At 35.8% G+C, this 22,544-nt stretch overlaps 1 long non-coding RNA gene across 3 annotated transcripts in view; it reads right to left on the bottom strand.

Annotated features, from left to right (window-relative positions):
* Positions 1 to 22,544, bottom strand: part of LOC119533873 — a 224,227-nt gene that overhangs the window by 64,502 nt on the left and 137,181 nt on the right. The window contains exon 3 of one of the 3 annotated variants that reach the window (XR_005216920.1): positions 12,908 to 13,036. The exons of the other annotated variants lie outside the window; for them this stretch is intronic. This is a non-coding gene — a long non-coding RNA (uncharacterized LOC119533873). The remainder of the gene's footprint in view (positions 1 to 12,907; positions 13,037 to 22,544) is intronic. 3 annotated transcript variants of the gene reach the window in all.

The following is a 22,544-nucleotide window of genomic DNA, read 5'->3' as shown; positions in this document are numbered from 1 at the left end:
ACAATTCTTAAAAACTTATTACTGAATAATTTTCTAATTACTGAATAATTATAAAATGGATGTGTTAAATATTTGTGTAACTTTTCTTCCATGTATTTTTAATCATCCCATTTGCATTAGTTAGTTTCACAGAACACCTTTTAGCCTCTCATTAGTTCCTGCCTATAGAAAATGGCTTGACAAATGCTGCACTAAGCCAGTCAGATAAATAAACTAATAGCAGAGAGAGACAATACTTAGTGAGAGAGAGATTAGGGAAAGTTTGGGAGCATAGAATCTAGGAGGATATCATAGTAAAGACCTTAGGCAACCAAGAGTTTGATGAAAAAATAAGAACAAAAGCAACAATCATATCACAATTAAAATTTATTGAGCACTTATTATGTATCAGTTACCTATGGTGAGTGTTTTATGCGCATCATTTAATTTAATCTCCAGAACAATGCTGTAATGTAATATTCCTATTTTACAGATGAGAAAACCAGGACTTAAAGTCCTCAAGGAACTTGCCCAAAATTATTTCATAGGTAGAAAATAGCAGATTTAAACTCAGATCTAATTCCAGAGGCTCCTCTTAGCCACTAAAATACAGTCCTTTCAAATACCAAGTCCTGAAATGGAGTAAGTAGGGTGAGAGGAGGGAGGAGCTGATTTTTCCAAAACCAAGAAACATTATGGATGAGATAGTAGCTTAAGAACATTTAATCCTTCAGTATATAGGCCTCTAAAGATAAGTTTTGACATAAATCACAGTTGATTTGGGGAAGTGAGGTACTTGAGTGTCTTAATAATGATATGGAGAAAAAATTTCATTGTGCCTCCTATTTACATTAATAACTTCCATTGCTAAATTTCATAGTGGTGCCACAGGAAAAGTTAGGCAGTTTCTATAAATTTCTCTTATTTAGCTTTCATCTTAGATACAAAATTTACCTCCTTTTTTCTTCCTTCCCCTTCTCAATTTGTACTTTGAACTATTTATAATTCATTCCTTAGTTACTTTTAATTTGATGATCTGTACTTGACATTTTTGACCTTATGTTCAAAACCAAAGGCTTCATTATGTTCACCTTAAAAAAAAAAAAAAAAAAAAAAAAAAACGGAGTTTTCTTTGATTATTAGCCAAATTGTGTCACCAAAGGAAAAACAGATGTCAGACACAGAGCTACTAAATGTCAAATAGATTATATTGGAGGAAAATGCAAAAATATGAAGACTAATGCAGACTAATACAATCCTATATTTAGACAAACTTATTCTTTTCCATCCTACTTGAAAACAAAATGTCAATCTAATAGAAGAAATAATCAGGAGCATGAATTATCTGCCAAAAGATAGAATTTTAAATAAAGGTAATTTGATGCCCTTGTAAAATATCTTGACACCAGTAAATCATTACATTAGGAAGTAGAATTTCATTCTTTGTCTCTCAAGAAAGCTTATCTATTCAAGACAGAAACTCAAATAAAGTTTATTGGATCTTTCAAGGAATATCTATTTACCATCTACTTAGAGTTGTTAAATTTGTGCCTTCTCCAGTATAATATCCAACAATATGCCTTATTCTTTTCACAGCACTTTCACAGAAACCAACAACCATGCAGATTTTTTAAAATATTTTTTACATCTCTAGAAAAAGGGAGAAGTCCATTAATAAATGCTTTACTTTAGGAAAGACTTTCAAACTAAAATCTTTTCCAGGAAGAATAAATGCTTCAAAAGGCAAGAAATGATAAACTGAGGTAAATTAATAAATAGGCAAAATATCAATTATAATAAAGAAAATTGCATCAAATCTCTCAAGAATTTATTAAACACTGATATGAGTTTGAATAAGAATGACTGCTTACTTCATACAATTAGATCTATAAAAAATTAGAATTTCAAAGTAATAAAGACTACATCTTGCATCAGTTCACTTTTTCTCATGTGAAATAGGTAGTAGCTATATTAAAATTTAATGAATATGGTAGAATGCTTGGAACAGTATATGGCACAGAGTAAATGCTCAATAAATGCTATTTATTTGTATATTTCTGGAAATTTTTCAAATGCCTTCAAATGCATTGGCTCATTTGATCCTCAGAAGATCCCTTTGAGGTTGGTAAAATACATTAACTCATCTTTTCAGCATTCTCAATATATCTATTCCATGGGAGATACCATACCAGGCACTGAAGATAAAAAGATGAATAGGCATTTACTCTGTTTTTAAGAGGTCAGATTCCAGTAGAAATACGGATACATAAACAAATAATTGCACAAATAACATGATAAATGCAGTGAGCAGCTTTTTCACAGTTGAAGAAAAGAGATTCAGTGTAATCTATGAGAACTCTTTCAATGACAATGCCATCTTTAAAACAAATGGATACAGAGTAAATTGTAAACACATTAACGCATGAAGTAAAATAATGCAAATATAGGGACATTTAATTATGCTTTGAATTATACTCTGCATGAGCCATGATATTTATATACTTGCACCCACACTAAAAATAAAGCCCTGAAGTGGTCTAATAGCAGAAGAAATTATTTGTGAGACAGAGGCAGGAAAGTCCTAACTAAACCTCAAACTGTTGCTACTTCCTGGCAACATGACTTGCATCTAGAGAATCAGGTAGACATGAACTTTATAAATGATACAACCTCAGAGAAAACAGTTCTTTTGCAACACCTTGGCAAATCCCTCTTGGATATTTTTTCATCCCACTAGAATGCAGAATGTCAGAAATATAATTTTAACCATCTCCTCCTCAAATCCAAAATGAAGGATATTAGTTTAAGTATTTTTTTTTCTATTGCCAGGAAACCCTTACTACTTTATCTACTCAATTTTAATGGAGATAATACTATGCAATTTTTAGGACTTGATTATATAGTGTCATATACTGTTCATTAATTGGTTCATTTATATTTGTCCTACTTGGGCTTAATCATAATATTCTTATAATAGCCTTATAATGGTCTTATAAAATTCCTTGATAGTGACTGACACCACACTCAGCTTATAGTCAGAGCTTAATTAACTTGAGTAAATTAGAAGGAAGAGCAGAGAAAAATGAGAAAGTTGAAAATATGATAAAAACACATGCTTCCTCCTCAATAATGGAGGAACAAAGCAAAGGTCACCCAAAGAAGAACCACAGTCACAAAATAGAACTGAAACCCAAAAAGTGTAATGTCAGAAGGAATAAGACTTTTTTAATCAGTTGTAACTTCCGCAACTTTATTAATTTTGTGCTCCTCTGTTTTCTTGAAATATTTGTAGCAAAAGCCCTAAAAGTGGCAAGAGCCAGTGACCTATTTTCTGAAATTAAAAAAAAAAAAAAAAAAATGGGAGACGGTAAGTTAGGCAAATAGTGGCATACTCAGCAGCAAATGCAGAAGGGAGAAAGCAAGCAATGGAAGAGGTCATAGCAACATTAAACAAAAGAGAAGTAGACCAGATCCATTTTAATAATGATAATAGAAATTACAGCAATAATTTTAACTGTGATGATGAAATTTCTTAATCTGGAACACAGCAACAGGCTTACCTCAGCTGACTATATCTCCCAGGCCACACCTATTAAACAATGGCTTAAATAGATAAGACTGAGGAATTCTCTATGCTTGATTTACCACAACTCATTTCTACAGGCAAAACTTGCATTGAAATTACTGAAATAACTATCACATTACATACAATCTCAGCATTTAAAGCTGGTGTCACATAGGACTTGGTTACAGAATCAGAAGTTAGGAATGTTGATGATATATAGTCAATATTCTGTCTTCCCTAGGCACTGAATTCGCTAAAGGGATTGTTTGACTTAAGATAACCCAACATAAGAAATAGAAAACATATTAATTCTCATAACAGATAAATTGAGGAATATGTATTTTCTTTTAAAAATAATGCCCTTCATATCTTTGCATTTGTGCTCTTTTATTACATTTAAGTGCTTGATTTGTATATCAGCTTTTTGACAGAGGTGGGAACAATCTGTGAATAATATAATATGTGGTAATCACATATTATGTTTCTCATAAAAGGATAATTAACAACTAGTTTGAGAAGAGAAGGGGCTATGAGTTTACACATTATAGACTCCATTAATCTAGCAAAAGTGAAATGAATGAATGAATGAATGAATGAACTAGCACTGTAAAGAAAAGCTGTGCAAAGAAGATAGTGACTCTTTAACTGAGACTTAAAGATTGACTAGAACTTGGATTGATGAAAAATAAAATGGTGACCACTTTAGTGGAAGAAATAACAAGAGAAAAATTATGGGGGTGAAAATGTTTTGGGCAGATACAGAAATAATAAGAAAAGTGATTGTCTTAATTTGCCAGAGCTATTATCACAAATCCCACACAAAGGGTTGGCTTAAACAATGACAATTTATGGCTCACAGTTTTGAGGCTAGAAGAAGCTCAAAATCAAGATATCAGCAAGGCTTGCTTTCTCCCCCAAGACTATAGCATTCTGGTGTTGGCTACTGCCAATCCTTGGGTTTCCTTGGCTTGTATTTCTGCCGTCATCACTACGGATGCTCTCTCCCTTCTTGCTTTTGTGACTTCAGTTTCTCCACTAATTTGGATAAAGGCCCACCTTGGTTCAGTTTGCCTCCCCTTAACTATAAATAACCTCCTAAAAAGGTCCTTCAAAGGTTCACACCCACAGGGATTCATCAAAGTGATTCATAACAGTAGCCTCTGACAATGAATATCAACCAGAATTCAAGATAGAAATTCAAAACCTTTTAGTAGGCTAATTCTGATTTTCACAGATACACATGTCCCAGGGTAAGACTTATAAACAGGGAAAGATAGAGCCCTTGCAGTATTTTCATGGTTCAGTAGAATATTCTTAATAAAATGCTCCTTGATTCTTATTTCTCGGCTAAAATATAATGGCCTTTGCTAATCATTTTTATTAAGACTGGATGTTACTGATTACTCTTTATAAAGAACAGCAGAATTCAACTAAACAAATATCTCTAACATAATTTTGAAGGCCTCCTTTTTATTAGAATCAGGCAAGCCTCTGCTCAGCAAGATTATATGTTGCATTTTTATTTCCTTTTAATATCTGGGATTAATAATAACAATTATTAACATGTATCACACACCATATGACAAATATCGAGCTCATCTTGTATAAGCCACTCAGCCACACTGTTGGGGAAATATCATTATTCTCTCCAGTTTCCATATACAGAAACTGGGGCTTGAAACACTGCCTCACTCTTCCACTTACTGACAGAGGTAGGACTGCTTCCATAGGCCATACTGCCCTAAATGTATTCAGTCCAATCTCTATGGCAACCTCACTAACAAAACAAAATTTGCTTTTGGAATCATGACTCAGAAACTCCAGGATTCTAACACAAGAAAGATTGAATTTTGTTCACTATCTATTGTTCCCTATAACAAAAAATAACAGCAGAGATCATTTTGAGACAGACTTTTACAACTGAGGAAGAAAAATAATAGGGCTTCTCATCAACCCTTGGATTACCAGCAGATATGATGAACTTGAATAGTCACTGTATTTAATTAAACAAGATTTTACAGCAAAATACTTCCTGCTTACTGGCACACCAAGGTTAAGCTTCCTTATGACCTTTGATAGCTTTCCCCTCTGGATTTTGTAAAAATCAGAATAATTTTCATCTCCAATAGGCTCTGGTAACCCATGATTTTTAAAGATAATTAATTAAACTCATTAGCTAAATCTTAACATTAAAAACTGGATCTCCACCTAAATGAAGTTATTAATAATTAGAGTCATTGCTTTTTTCCCCCTTGAAATTCTGAATTCTATGAACAAAATTATTATTGTTATTATTATCTACTGCTGCTCCAAACTGCCATGTGTCAGGCTGTACAAGTGAATTTTCAGTTACCAGGCTTAAGTTTACTAATGCTAATTTTGTGGTCCCAATATGTGCTTATATCCAATTTATCTCCTTCACAGAATATTAATAATCATTTATTTATGCATAACAGTTTTATAATTCTATTTTACCATATGAGAAAGTATAAGAAAATCGGGAAAGGAATTACTGAGATACTAAGGAAGGAATATTACTCTTGTGTTACCTAGAAATAGATTTTTTAAAGGTACATTAAAGAACATCTCCAGCATTTTCTAAAGTATGTTTTATGAAACTGTAGTTTCGTAGAATGTTAAAGAATATTATACACACGCCAGAGGACCCACAGATCAATTGATCAAAATGATCATCTATTTAATTTGTGGAAATTCTGAGTTAAACCAAAATTAAACAGGTTTCTTTAATTCAGGGCTCTTTAAAGATACTAAAGAACACTGTGACTCCCTAAAACAAGATAAAATATTCAGTTTCCCAAATTTATTTTCTAGGGAACATCTTACAGGCTTAATACTCTAAAGAAAACTTTTGGGAACCACTCATCGAATCCAATCTGTTTATATGGAAATAAAGGGAATAAGAACCAAGAATGACATGGCAGCACCAGGACTAGAACTCAGGTCTCCTGTTTCCCAATGCAGTCCACTTTGAACTACCTACCTTCCTGCCTCCATGTCATCACTCTTTTTAATATAATTAGTTAAGTCACTTTGTACATAGCCTCTTTCAGTTCAATCCAATTCCACAAATGCTTACTGAAGAACTGAAGGCACTATATAAATTGCGCACATATTAATAACAAAATAGCTAACGTGTCAGGCACTGTACTGAGCATTGAACATGCATTGTCTCATTTAATGATCTCAACAAGCTATGAAAGAGGTATTATTATTATCCCCATTTTACAAATGAGGAAACTGAGCCTAGGATTACCTAAGGTCAGTTAGAATGTGACAGACTGAGATTCAAATCCAGCACAGGCACTTAATTACCACAAAACAAATGTGTGATTGTCTCTCACATTTAGTACTCAATAAATGTTAATGCTAATGGACAATGAGTGAGTGACGTGAGATTAAAACATAAGGAAGAGGTGTTACTAAGGTTTGAGAACTGTGTTCAGTTTTCCATTTTAAGTGTACCTGGTACTGTAAGCTTGAGCTAATCATTAAAAGACTTTGGTTATGTCCTGAAGCTTACATCTCTACCTGCCAAGGCTCCCCTTCCACAGAAATTATGCAAACAGGAGGTGTTCCATGAAAGTTTCTGTCCCTGATCTTTATTTCTCTGATTTTTAAACTAAGCTTAAACTCTTCAAGAAAGTAATGGATGCAAAGTGTTTCTCAGAAGAGTAGCAACAAGAGAAGCTAGGTGCCTTATGCCATAAATTTTATCATTAAAGTCTTACGTTTTCCTTTTCAAGTGCTAAATTAATCCAAATGTTAAGATTGGCATTTCTCCCCATTCTTCACTCACTACTCAAAAATGAAGAGGAAGGTTTTCTCAATTATTTTACTAATTCCATTCATTGAATAATAATTACTGAGCTGTGACTAACACATATCCATAGCATTATGGTAGCTTCTGTGACATAAAAATATATATGATACTATCCCTTTCCTTTGAGGAGCTAAGAATTTAACTGCAGATATCAGACACACAAAGTATTTAAAAATACAGAGTAGCAATTCAAAATATGTCAGATTTCAATAAGGCACTTGATTGGAGAGATCATTGTGGACTGGAGTATTTAGAGAAGTTCTCTTCATGGCAGAAAAACTTGAAAAGCTCCTGAAGGATAAACATAAAGCTTAGTCCAGGTTGTCTTCTTGCACATAAGCAAAAGAATTTAGGTGCTCTGATGTCACACAAATATTATTTAAGGTAATGTTCATCAGATCATACAATGAGCTATTATCTGTGAAGGTGTGGTTTTTCTCCTTGACTTCCATTTATGTGCCCTTCCAACACTGGGGCTCAGCTTCTGTGAGGTGTTGTGGCCTACCCGTCTTGAAAGTTCCCCAAACACATAGACTTTCTTAAATTCATATTGGATCTGTTGAAGTGATGATTAATGTGTGAAGTTCTACCCTCTTAGTATTCTCTGAGAAATCTCATTTCCACATAAAAATAAAGTCTCTGAAGTTAGTATACTGCTTTCAGTCTTTCAAAGCAATGCCATATCATTTTTTTTTCATATTCTCACAAAATTCCTATAACACAGGAAAGGTAGATATCATTATCACCATTTAGCAAGTGAAAGAAAAAATAAATGAGTCCAGGGAACTTGTCTAAAGTCACACAGGTAGTGATAGACAGAATTCAATCCTGCACTCTATACACATGGAATTTTAAGAAATTTAAAGTTTAAAATGATCTGTCTGAGAGGTAATTGGCAAAATATTAATATGGACTGAATAGTAAATGATCATTGCTAATTTTGTTTGTTGTGATATTGGCATTACGTTTATGTAGGAAATTTCCCTTCTTTTGGAGCGATATATGCTCAAGTTTTTAGGAATAAAGTGCCCTGATGTCTACAATATCTTTAATTTACTTTAAAATGGTTCATCAAAAATGTTATGGCAATTTGTTATGGCAATATGATAACAATTTTTGAAACTAGATGGTGGCTATATATGGTTGTTAATTGTCCTATTCTTTCTTCTTTTCTTTATGTCTAAAAATTTTCATGATAAATAGAAGAAAAGAATGAAATAAAGTAATCCATCAATAATGTTTAATTAGCACACTTTCTGCAGGTACCATTATGTATAAATTAAAGGAATAGATACTGATATCTACTGCATTTAATTATGTTGTTGGGATGGCAAGAAGGAAAATGCATATAATCTAAATTTCCTGTATTATCACAGTGCATAAGGAATTAGGAAAAATCCTGTTTGAGCCCAGATAGGAAAATGAAGACGCAGTCTCTAAATTGTGTCAATTACTGCCTCGAGGAAGCAACAACTTTAAGCCAGACATGCCCTTGAGAGTAAAATTTCAGAAAGCTCTCAGAAGGCGTGCCAAGGCAAATAATGTTGTCCATGAAAATGGCTATTGACCAACCTTGCCCTCTGGTTAGATCTCTGCCTTGTCTTCTTGTCCAATACTTTTATTTTTAACTTCAAACCCATCCATTGCCTCTGCTTCTTCCTTCCCTGCTCAACTTGAGATTTCTCATTAGACAATCTCATTCAATGTTACTGTCCATGTCCCCATCTTCACTCCTAATGAGCTAACATACGGCATTTCAACTCAAGCCTAGACCCTTGTCTTTGGGTTTCACACCTACCTCCTATCTTGCACCAATTCAACCTTGCTACCTGGGCCATAAAAAGTTCTAACTAGAGAAGTCCACATCAACAGGCTGAAGCAGCCAAAGTACACTCCAAAAATTAATTTCATAGGTAGCTAAAAATTCCACATCAACAGGCTGAAGCAGCCAAAGTATACTCCAAAAATTAATTTCATAGGTAGCTAAAAATGACACATTCAAAACACTCTATTTATTTTAGACAAATACAACAGGTTTATTTTGACATGACATTATTGTGTACTTAAAAAAGTCATAATATACGTATGTACATATGTATGTTTGTGAAGAAGCATGTGTTTGTGTGTGTAGTATGTGTTATACTCCAGGTGTTTTCTGTGAGGTATGTGTATAGGATGTATTTGTGCAAGTGTGAAATAAGAGTCATATTGCTCTCGGCACAAGAATTAGGCTTTTCACCTTTCCCCACTTGGACTAGATTGATCTCTCAGGGCTAATAAGGATTAGAAATAGAATGCTTACTTGCAATATAATGACAGAAAAAGAGGCCCATTTCTCTCTTGCTTACTAGTTAAAAATGAAGGACATATGTATAAACACATACACAATTATATAAAAATAGTAACAAAGTGTTAACAACAGATAGCTTAATACTGATTTCCCTTTCATGAAATAATTATAAGTCCATGTTATATGCTGTCTAAGGTGACAGTCACTAAAAATACTAAGTTTAAAATTGTGTTTCCCTTATATAAGCACCACAAGGACAAGGTCTGTATCTATAACATTCACTATATATTCCTAGTGCTGATATATAATATATATTTGTTGAATGAAAGATTAAATGAACAAACTTGGATACCTCCCAAGGATGGCAAGAATCCATGGTCTATGTGACAAAGATTCCTCCTGTTAGCTACTGTTAGATACAAATAGGTAAATTGAATTTATCTTCATTTAAAAAGGTAAACTGAGACACAGAAAAGACCCCTTTATTCTTGAGATGAAGGTTTGAACTATATAGGTCCAGTAACAGTTCATAATTCATTAGTTTGATGATAAAAATGGAAAAATATATAAGGATTTCAATTGTAAAGACAGCCTGCACTATACTGGATAGACTGAAATACGTAACTATTGAAACCAGTAGAACTACTAAATACGATGTAAATCCATGGTGAATTATGGAAACCAGAATTTGGCAACTTTAATTCTAGAACAGAAACCAGTGGTGGTAAAGGGGGGTAGTAAGAGAAGATCGGTTTTCCCAGTATTTAGATAGGTGTTCATAGTTGAAAAAAAGAAATTGCTTCTATAAAAATTATGAGTGTGGGTGTTGCCACTATTTTTTAAGCACTCCCCTCACTATTTTTTAAGCACTCCCCTCACGTCTAAGAACAGAGTACCCATATCCTCCCCTATTGGCAGAAATGTCCATTCTTTTATTTCCACCCCAGCTGCACCTTACTCTGTGGACTTCTCTTTTAATCCCCAAACAAAACATACCATCCTGAGTCCCATTCCTTCTGAAATGTACAAAAAAACTCAAGCTGTACTACCCCAACCAAATAAAATTTTCTGTTTTTAGAAGGTTATGAGCAGTACCCCAAGAGAATGAATAATTTGTGGGTTTCAGTCACTTCAGAAACATAAGTAGGGGGAAAATGTGGGAAGGAAGTGGACTTCCCCTTACCAACTGTATAATTTAGCCTTCTATTCAACTAGGACTAACTTACATAAAATCAACACTATGTGAGAATTTGGAAATCAAACCCAACTTTGGTGACTGATATTTCCTATCTCCACTTTCATATATAAGACCCTATCCATATATTTTTTTACTTTGACTAGGTGGAATTTATTCTCCTGTCTTGTTAGCAGTAGTTATAAGATATTCTTTTCAATTTAATTACTCATTAGTTTATGAGAGAATTAAAAAGCTCTCAATGCTTCCAAAATATACCATAATATTAATTTTCATTTTTATTTCTCATAATAATCCAGCCCTTAAATTAAAGGAAAACATTTTAATAGTTTTCTAAATGCGAAAAATTTGCTGTTTAATGATTTTTGCTAGCACTTTTGTTTCAGGAAGTGTGAGAGAATAGAACAGTATATCACATAGCAATATAAATATCATTTTCATTTAATTGTCATGAAAATATTCAACACTAACTTTAGGAGCAGTAGACATTTAAAATCATATTTTAAAAGTACTTTGGGATTTGAGTTTCAGAATATCATAGATTTAATAACAGGAAGAGACCTTGAAGTGCAGGCAAAATTCTTTTGAAGTTGAAAATTGCTTCTTCAAACAGAATATAAGTAGTTTATTTATGGTGACAAATACAAGAAGATGTGCATATAGAGGAATACTAGGAATATATCTTCTGTGGCATCTTTCCAATTCTGTAACCACCGTAGTCCATGACCTCACCATTATATTTCAGCTCTAAGACCTTGGACATTCTGATTGCTCCCTCATCCCATCCATTGTCCACCCTTCCCTGTATTGCTCTGTGCCCCAGTAAGATGACCCCATAGGAAATGCATGGCCCAGTTTCACTTAATTTCTAGTTCAGTCCATTGGAAGACACCAGGAAAGATCAGAAAGTAACAGCATCTTCCCAAGTCTAGACTTGCACTAAGGTTCCCTCCTCCATAGCTCCAACTCTCTTTAGTCTCCTGTAAAGGTGTTTCCACCCCTTGTAATAACTTTTCACTATTACTGGTCTTTGGGTGCTTCACATATACTTACTTGTTCCTAAACTCACATTTACCTCTGTAAGTAGTCTCTTCATTAAACTCTCTTCATGTGAATTCTGTCTCTATAAGAATTCTAACTGGTACTATGATAAAAAAGGGAAATAAGGAAGAGATGTAATCAAACAGGGAGTCCCAATCAATAGACCATATTCATGTTACTTCATTACAAGTGAGCCAGAGTTTAACAATTAAAAATATTTCCCAAAAGATAGGCCTTATTAGCTTGAAACACAAGAGATCAGTTCAAGGGATTTACCATCTTTAAATGGCATGTTCCAGACACTGATGGTCTTTACCTTTTTCTAATGAGATCCTTAAAATAATGTTGGATCTTTTATACAAAACCCAGAAAGTCACAAAGTACAATGACAAGACCCAGGTGGTCAATGCATATACCAATATGAAAACTGACTTTATGTCTTCTAGTCCTAGAAAAAATGATCAGGAAATGAGTAACAGAAAACAACTGACAAGAAAGTCTGTTTCCTCAGCTACTGCATGTGATTTCCAATCCATGTGATTTCCAATCCATGGGAATACATATATGTCCTTGTAGGCATGACAGATAAAAATAATGGCAGTGAGGCCTCAAATGTGACTACTCTGTCTTTAATTCAACCTAACTAGGACTACATTCTAAAAGAAAACCATCATATGTCAGAAAATCTTTCTCCATAAAGGTTAGGGACAATAAAAAGATAGTCGTTGATTTGATTAAAAAAAAAACAGGAAAAAAACATTTTTAAAATAAATTAGACAAACCTGATAGTATCATGGAATAAGGCTAAAAATAGTCTCCGGGGGGGGGGGGGGGGATTATCCTGCACCTTATTTGGTAGGAAAATAGGTTTTTGTTTAAAGCAATGAGATTCAGGTTCCTGATTTTCCTATGAACTCTTTACAAATTATTTAATACCTACCAATATATTTATGCTCCAATCATTATTAAGCAATTTAGAAATGATATGCTATTTACCTCCATCATTTCTGTTGAGGATTTTTCTGAGTTTCATTGCCTTGTGTTCTCATCAAGAATGCTCCAACCATCAAAGTTTTCAGATCATCAACTAACTTCATTAGAGTTGGCATGGCACTATAAAACACTCTGGCAACAAAACAAAATTTCACATGAAACCAGACGTAAACGTAGGTTATAAAAAATGTTTCCTGGGCATGACTGGAATTCCCCTCATTAGCAAAGAATTCTCCTAATCTGCCCCAAATGTATCATGCTGTATACCAAAACACCTTAGTACTTTTCCTTTGCCTAGGTGCTTTTACTTTTTTTAAAATGTGTTTTCCTTTGAGGCATTGTATTTTGAACATGTGACTAGACAGCGTCATCTAGTGGAGAGAACATTGGAGTAAAATTCAAGATACCTGAGAGTCATTTAATTTCTTTAGGCCTTGATTTTCTCAACTATAAAATGGGACTAACAGTTCATCACAGTCCTCCTTATAAATAGATTATGGATAAAAATACAAAATAATCTAGGAAGGGCTTTTAACTCCTCAAAGGAAAGATAAAAGGCAGAGTTAGTCAAATACTTGTTTTTAAAAGTTCTCATGTTCAGTTTTCTGTTTAAAAGTAGCTTAAGGCTTACTGTCTGTAATTAGGGCCATTCAGGTGGAAATGGGATGGGAGGGCATGTGAAAAAAGCTAAATATGGGTTTTTATATCCTTCCCTTCCAATATCTGATATTGCCATTTCTCTGTCCTCTTAAGTCCCTCTTGAGGAATTAGCAGAATTTTTTTCTTTGCACTTCAGTAGGAAATATGGAAAACATAAAATATATCTAATGCTAGAATTTCAAGTGGTATGACAGGAGGCTCAGTAAGTCTTTGGGGAATTTTCCATGACATTCTTCAGTCAACCCCATATGCAGACACTTCTCTGCTGCCTCTCTGGAGTCAAGCCCTCTCTGAAGAGAGGATTCTGGCCCTACCCACAAAATTAAAAATCAAGAATCTAGACAAAGCTAAAAGATGGAGGAACACTTTTAACTTATGGGAGTAGAAATCCATAACTTGGGGCAACACTTTAATGGAAGTATTTTGGGTTAGAAGATCACCAAAATTCCATCTGGCTATAAAATCAGTTAGGTCTATGGATAAGACTTACAGCTATGTGGCACTCTACTTTAAACTAGCCCTGACCACATACTTTTTTAATCAAAACAAGTGTGGAGTCTATTTCAGCATTACTCCTTACTTCTTTAAGACATTCAAGTTTTTAGTCTGTTTTTTGCTTCAGTGAGATTCTCTGTAATGTGGGTTTTTATAGGGTTTCTGTTCCCTTTATCCTTTCAAATAAAATTTATCTTTCTTGATGAAGCAAAGTCTTCTAAACATATGACTTCAAACTGGTTTTGTGCCTAATATCTCAGTATTATTTAAAGCAATTCTTCCATTTCAGGCCATTGTAGACATAGAAAATGGTGTCCCTGTTATCAACCTACCCAGCTATGTCAGTTTGGGGCCTTGATAAGTCACATGCCAAAAAATATTTAGAAGTGCAAGAGATTTATTGGGGCTAATGCCTGAAAGAGATAAAGGGGAGAAAGCAAGACTAGGCAGGGAGAGCCTTCAGCTCAAATTGCTGATTTGACTTCTGTGAAATGAAAGGGGAAGAGAAGAGGATCTGGAAGAAAGAGACTCAGTCTGCAGATCAGGTCTGAGAAAGTCTCAGCCAGCCCAATGAGGAGTACCAGAGCAGCTTGCCCTTGGGGAGTCTCATGTTGGACATGAATGATCAGGCCGTATTACTCATGGCATGTGAAGTCAATGGCTGTGAGCTTCACAGGAAGAGCATGTCTTCCATTCAAACACTGTGGCAGATCATGAAGGTAGAGCAGCTGAAGGCTGTCAGCTGCCTGCATTCCTTGTGGCAAGATCTCTCCTGAAGGGATATCTGAGTGGTACACTTGGCTGTCACATTCCACCCCTTATGCTGCACAGATTTCATTTTCCATACATATTCAAAAAGAACTTCCGTATGGTTCCTCTGGCCATCATTTACTGAGGAGGGACTTAGAAGAGGGAGACTAGTGGAGCAAATTACAGCTCCACTGCTTCAGTTGGTCTCAACATTGTAACTGGTAGTCACTCTTGCCCTTCTCCAATGTTCATTCTAAATTTCTCCTAGCTATCACTTCAGCAGTTCTTGGCGGCTTACTTGTGGTGTGACTCAGACCTTCATCCCAAGCAATCTTCATATCCTATATCCCTGGAAACCCTACCTTCTCAGGTCACAATTAGGCAAGGAAGTAGCAAAAGGGTCCCAAGTCAATCACTTGACTCCCAAACATACTCCTCCTTTGCCCTTTTGTGTAACAACAGCCCTACCTCCCACAACTGCCAATATGGTGACTCTTCTCATCTACAACTCCTGAATATAGGCAATCCAAACTGTTTAGATAGTTGTAGCTTATAATTCAATAGGACCCTTGCTGTTATCATTGGTAAGAGTTCACACTGTTTGGAGACTCACACCTCTAGCCCTGAAGACTCCAGAGTTGTGAGGACCAGAAGCACTAAATATCCCAGTGAGTCACTGGGAGTGATAGTGAGTGGGGCTACTCCTGCCTCTACCCCTAAGTTCCTGGGCCCACATGTTCTTCCTTATGGGGACCCAGTGCCATACAGAGATCTCTAATTCAAGGCATGTACTACACCATGGAGGATGGCACACAATTCTTCAGAGTATGGCCTCCAAGACACCACTTTGACCAATTACTCCAATGCTCTATCAGGCTTAAGTACATTGTTAGTGAAGTATATAATACTACAAGTGAATTCCATCACTATGGGCCCACTCCTGCACCTCCTTCACTGTGAAATAAGTTGTTAGTTGATTGCTATGCTGTATGAGACTCCATTCCTGCACATCAGATATTCAGGTAGTGACTCTGGCTGAAGTTCTGCCAGCAGGAAAATCAAACCAATACCCAGAATGGAAATTATTTGTAAAAGAACAAACTGTTGGCAGAACAGGGCAGGAGGGGTACAATGTAGTCAATTTGCCAACAAGTGGCCAGATGGTCTCCTTGAGGAATAATGTCATGGCAGGTACTTACCAATGACTTTTGTTGCTGGCTGGTTGAACATTTAGAGGGACAGTAGATAAATTGGCTTTGGTAAACAGGTCCCTTGCTGTTGGGACCAGGTATAGTCTCTATCTCTGGCACTGTGACCCCTATTATAGCTCTCAGTTCCAAAGGTTAAGGACCCAATGTGGGTTTTTTCCAACAATGTGGGTTTCTCTTTTAATCTCAACCATTGCCACTAAGCTCTTTCCTATACAATCTTCTAAGCTTCAGTTCCTATCTATAAGCCAATAACTCCAAAATTTATATTTCCATTCAAGACCAGTCTCCTGAAATTCAAATACAAATATGTAACTGCATACCATACATCCCTACTCCCACATTTCACAACCCTTCAAACTCAGCATGTCTAAGAACGAATTCATAAACCGCTTTGTCCAACCTGATTTTCCTCCAATCTTTCATGACCTCACTATCCTCACTATCCACCAGGCCCCTCGCTCTTCCACACCCTGATGTCCCATCAATCTTGAGTGATATTGAATAAATCTCCTAGTTGCTCTCAATTTGTTCATGATTGGTACCAAAATCCAAACAACCATTATCTCTTTCTTGGACTACTACAACAGCTTCTTAATTGGTCTTTCTGCCTCCAGTATAACCTACCTTATGGTTATTTTTCAAATAGAATGATCATTCAAAGGCATTTGCCTAGTTAAAACAGTTCAAGAGATAATGCCTAAAATCATTAGCACAGATGTAAAGGTCCTTTATTATCTGACCAGAATTGTGGAGTGTATATAAATCTTAACCAGCAAAAAATAGCTGAAGAAACTGAAATGAAATGTTTGGCTCAGAGAAGACTTGGGAAAGGTTATTATTGGCGATTGAGTCACATCCTCATAAAGACATGTTCAAGTCTTACTCCACATTCCTGTGGGGATGAACCCATTGTAAATAGGAAGTTTTGAAGATTTACTATTACTTAAGGTGTGGTCAATTTGAATTAGGACTTTAGTCTGTATTACTAAGATCCTTTATAAGAATAAGAAATTCAGACACAGTCAGAGAAAGACACAGGAGACCAAGGACATCAACTTGTGAAGGGAGGCAGAGATGAAAGCCAAGAAACTCCAAAAATTGTTTTAAGCCAGTACCAGATGCTACAGATTTCAAGGAGAAAGCATGGATTTGCCTACACCTTGGTTTTGGAATTCTAGCCTCCCGAACCATGAGTTAATAAATTCCAGTTGTTAAACCAGCTAGTTAGTGTGTGGTATTTCTCACAGCAGACCTAGGAAACTAAGACAGATAGTCATTTTCAATTTTAATGTTCTGATTTTTTTGTTACACATTTACTTCATCCAAATGTCATTCATTAAGGGATATAAGAGGAGCATCTAAGTTGACCTTTCAAACATATGAAAATTAGTAGCCAACTGTCCTTTATAGAATATATGACATACTCATGTATATATAAAATAGAAATAAATATAAATACATTCAAATGAATACATTTGAAGATCTCTGATTTCAATTTCTTTCTTTTCTTGCTCAGGCATCCTAATTGTTTAATTAAGCCTCTTTATAGCATGTTTTAATGTTTTGTACCACCAGACTCCCCTTACTAGTCTTTCTTTTCTTTAATTTTCATAACTGTTCATAAGTATAGTTATTATTTTCTGCTAATTCATGTAAAGTAATTTAAAAGAACCTGGCACATAGTAATTACTAAATAAATATCCATTGCTAATATTAGGAGTATTGCTTATTAGCTTTATTCTGTCAAATGAACTTCAAAATAATTTTCCAATCTCAAAAAAAAGAGAAAGGAAAACTAACACCAATTTTCATTGATTCTTTTATCCCTAAAATTTTGGAGAAATGGACATTTCCATAAAATTCAGTCTCCTTATGCATCAACAGGGAATGCTTCTCCATTTAGTCTATCCCTTTTCTTCTATCTCAATAAAATTGTGTTTTCCTCAGTTTCTATACATTCCTGCTTTTTTGTATTTTTTTTAATTGAGATTTTTTGCATACCATACAATTATCCAAAGATCCAAAGTGTACTATCAATTGCCCATGGTACCATCATACAGCTGTGCGTCCATCACCACAATTAATTTTTTTTCAAATTTTAAAACATTTTCATTACTCCAGAAAAGAAATAAAAACAAAAGAAGGGAACTCAAATCCTCCCATACCCCTAGCCACTCCCTCTCCATTGTTGACTCATAGTATCAATATAGTATATTTGTTAGTGTCGATGAAAAAACGTTAATATACTCAACTGTAGTATATAGTTGTAATAGGCATATTTTTTTCTCTATATGCCCCTCTATTATTAACTTCTAGTTATAGTGTCATACATTTGTTCTGGTTCATGAAAGAGATTTCTAATATTTGTACAGTTAATCATGGACATTGCCCACAAGGTTCACTGTTTTATACATTCCAGTCTTTTAATCTCCAACTTTCCTTCTGGTGACATACGTGACTCTGAGCTTCCCCTTTCCACCACATTCACATACCATTCAGCACTGCTAGTTATTCTCACAATGTGCTACCATCACCTCTGTCCATTTCCAAAGATTTAAGTTCAACCTAGTTGAACATTCTGCTCATAATAAGCAACCACTCCCCATTCTTTAGCTTTGTTCTATATCCTGGTAACTTATATTTCATGTCAATGAGTTTATATATTATAATTAGTTCATATCACTGAGACCCTGCAATATCTGTCCTTATGTGTCTGATTTATTTCACTCAGTATAGTGCCCTCAAGGTTTCTTCATCAACCAATTTTTTTAAGATGGTTTTGTTCACACACCATACATTCCATCCTAAGTAAACTATCGATGGTCCCTGTATAGTCACGTATTTATGTATTCAGCACCATCACCGCTGTCTATATAAGGACATCTCCATTTCTTCCACAAAGCAGGAGGAAGAGTCAAAGAAGGTAGAGAGACAAAAGAAAAAGGAAAAAAAAGAGAAGAAAAAAACAAAAACATGACAGCTAGGAAGCAATAAAAGGAAAGAAAGCATCAAACTCAGGTAGAATAAAGAGTCAGACAACATTGCCAATGCCAAGAGTCCCATATCCCTCCCTTATGCCCCCCTCTTATATGCATTTAACTTTGGTATATTGCCTGTGTTACATTAAACAAAGTATAATACAATGTTTTTGAAAATTATAGTCTCTAGTTTGTATTGATTGTATTTTTCCCCCAATACCTCCCTATTTTTACCACCTTGCAAGGTTGACATTCCTTTGTTCTCCCTCATGAAAAAACATATTTGTACATTTTATCACAATTGTTGAGCACCCTAGATTTCACTGAGTTATACAGTCCCAGTCTTCATCTTTTGTCTTTCGTTCTGGTGTCCCACATGGTCCTAACCTTCCTCTTTCAACCATACTCACAGTCATCTTTGCTCAGTGTACTTACATTGCTGTGCTACTGTCTCCCAAAATTGTGTTCCAAACCTCTTACTCCTGTCTTTTCCTTTCTGTCTGCAGTGCTTCCTTTAGTGTTTCCTATAAAGCAGGTATCTTGTTCACAAACTCTGTCATTGTATGTTTGTCAGAGAATATTTTAAGCTCTCCCTCATATTTGAAGGACAGTTTTGCCAGATACAGGATTCTTGGTTGGTGGTTTTTCTCTTTCGGTATCTTAAATATATCACCCCACTTCCTTCTTGCCTCCATGGTTTCTATTGAGAAATCCACACATAGTCTTCTCAAGCTTCCTTTGTATTTGATGGATTGCTTTTCTCTCTTTATCGTTGATGTTTGATAATCTGATTATTAAGTGTCTTGGTGTAGGCCTATTCAGATCTATCCTGTTTGGGGTATACTGTGCTTCTTGGATCTGTAATTTTATGTCTTTTATAAAAGATGGGAAATTTTCACTGATTATTTCCTCTATTATTGCTTCTGCTCCTTTTTCCTTCTCTTCTCCTTATGGGACACCCATGATGTGTACATTCATGTGTTTCATGTTGTCATTCAGTTCTCTGAGACATTGCTCATATTTTTCCATTCTTTTCCCTATCTGTTCTTTTGTGTGTAGGCTTTCAGGTGTCTTATTCTCCAGTTCCTGAGTGTTTTCTTCTGCCTCTGGAGATCTGCTGTTTTATGTTTCCATTGTGTCTTTCATCTTCTGTATTGTGCCTTTCAATTGCATAGATTCTGCCAGTTGTTTTTTAGGACTTTCGATTTCTACCTTATGTATGCCCAGTATTTTCATTATATGCTTCATCTCTTTTGCCATATCTTCCCTAAACTTTTTTAATTGATTTAGCATTAGTTGTTTCAATTCCTGTATCTCAGTTGAAGTGTAAATTTGTTCCTTTGACTGGGCCATAACTTTGTTTTTCTTAGTGTAGGTTGTAGTTTTCTGTTGTCTAGGCATCTGGTTTCCTTGTTTACCCCAATCAGGTTTTCCCAAACCAGAACAGGCTCAGGTCCCAGAAGGGAGGAATATTCAGTATCAAGTGACCCTGAGGGTGTCTCTTAGAAGATTGGCATATCCTTTGAGGCCTCAAGCTGCTGTGCTTTCCTAACCTGCCCAGCAGGTGGCACCTGTCAGCCTGTCCCTCCTGACTGGTGAAAGGAGGTGTGGCCTGCTTAGTTTCTGTTTTAGCTATTTTCCCTCAGGCTATGGGGTCTGGTTCTGAATGGAAGATGGGTAGTAGAGCTGAGCACCACCTCCTTCCTCTTCGGAAAGATACACCCTGTAGGGAGTTTTCATCATTTAAATAGGTTATTTGTCTCTCTGACTCTGCTATCTCCACCCTTGTCTGGGTCAGAGTAATGCGAACTGAAAATGGCTGAGGCTTTCACCACTGCAGAGTACTATGAGCTGAAAATGGCTAAAGCTTTCTCCACTGAGCTGCTCAGGTTGAGAGAGAGAAAAAAAAGGGTCAGAAAGCCCCCCTTCAGGCCCAGTCCACAGCCCCCATTGGCCAGAGATAGCATCCAGTCCTCTGGTCTCCCCCTCCCAGGACAGAGAAGTCCCCTGGTTCTTCAAGGCCAGTCATCACTAATAGCCTCTGTCTGCTTGTTGGGGATTTGTAGCTTGCATTGAGCAGTCCATGTTTGCCAATTAAAACCCCAGTTGGAGCTGGACTGAGGTATATTCACTTGTTCAGAGAGTATTGCTCTCTATCACAGTGAGGCTTTGCAGTTCCGGCTGCCATGGGGGGAGGGGACTCCTGGCTTGGTTCCACAGTTTCTACTCACAGATTCCATGCTGTGATCTCAGGCATTCCTTCCAATCTAGGTTGGTGCACGATGTGTGGATAGTCACGGTTGTCCCCCTGCAGTTATTCCAGATCATTTACTAGTTGTTCCTGGTTGTTTATCAGTTGCTCCAGAGGGATTAACTAATCCTCTCTATGCCACTGTCTTCTTCCATCTCTATACTTTCCTTTTTATTATTACTTTAGCCAGGAATTATTGCCTTCAAAAGCAGAAATACACTCATACTATCAATAAAAAGGAGATTTTATTGCAAGTATATACCCCATGGAATTCAATAGACAGACAAACATCACAGGGATTGAGACAAGATAGTCATGAACCAAAGCTTTTGTTTCTATCCCTCTTTCTATGGAGTCACTAAATATCTCCTCTCTGCTTTTCTCCATGAATCTGCTCCATTCCTATGTTTCCTTCTTTAGATCACCTCTCTATTTTTCATAGTTTCTGCTTCTCCATAATTTTATTTGGCACTTATCTTTGGCTTTTCATGGCCCATATTCACCCCTACCTCTGCATGAATTTTCATTTCAGGTCCCCATCACCAATTAACCATATAGTCCCTGTGGCTCTTAATTCGAACTCATAGGAGAGAAAATATGTTTTTGGATAGTCAGTGGCTAGCAGGGGTTAGGGGACTAATTAGTCATGTTTGGGGGCTGAGGGTAGTGCAATAAGAGGAACAAAGCAGCACCAAGTTTGTATCATGTGGTACACTATCTGTTCCAGTTTGCTAATGCTGCCAGAATGCAAAACACCAGAGTTGGACTGGTTTTATAAAAGGGGGTTTATCAGCATTTTTTACAAGAGGCTGCCCAGAAGTGATTATGCTTATGTATTTATTTACTAACTGTTAACTTTATGACCAGCCTAAATATGGGGAAGTGGGGTATATAAATATTTAATGAATCTTGATTCAGATTGTCCCATTATATCTAACACAGTTACTAACACTGTCAGGCTAATATTAAAATGCTGGTGCTGGTCAAACTTTTCATTTAGATTCTCTCATTCTACAACTATACTGTTTGTTTAAAGCATGCAGACAAATTTATGTATTGAAATATACTTTAAAAAATCCAAAAAAAAAAAAAAAAAAGGGGGGGGGTTTATTTGGTTACACAGTTAAAGTCTTAAGGCCATAAAGTGTCCAAGATAATGCATCAACAATTGGGTACCTTCACTGGAGGATGGCCAATGGTGTCTGGAAAACCGCTGTTAGCTGGGAAGGCATGTAGCTGGTGTCTGCTTCAAAGTTCTGGTTTCAAAATGGTTTTCTCCCAGGACGTACCTCTCT

Source organism: Choloepus didactylus, chromosome 5 (assembly GCF_015220235.1).
Source record: "Choloepus didactylus isolate mChoDid1 chromosome 5, mChoDid1.pri, whole genome shotgun sequence".
Classification (NCBI taxonomy): Eukaryota; Metazoa; Chordata; class Mammalia; order Pilosa; family Megalonychidae; genus Choloepus; species Choloepus didactylus.
Note: the sequence above shows the minus strand (reverse complement) of the source record. Positions and strands in the feature narration are given on the sequence as shown.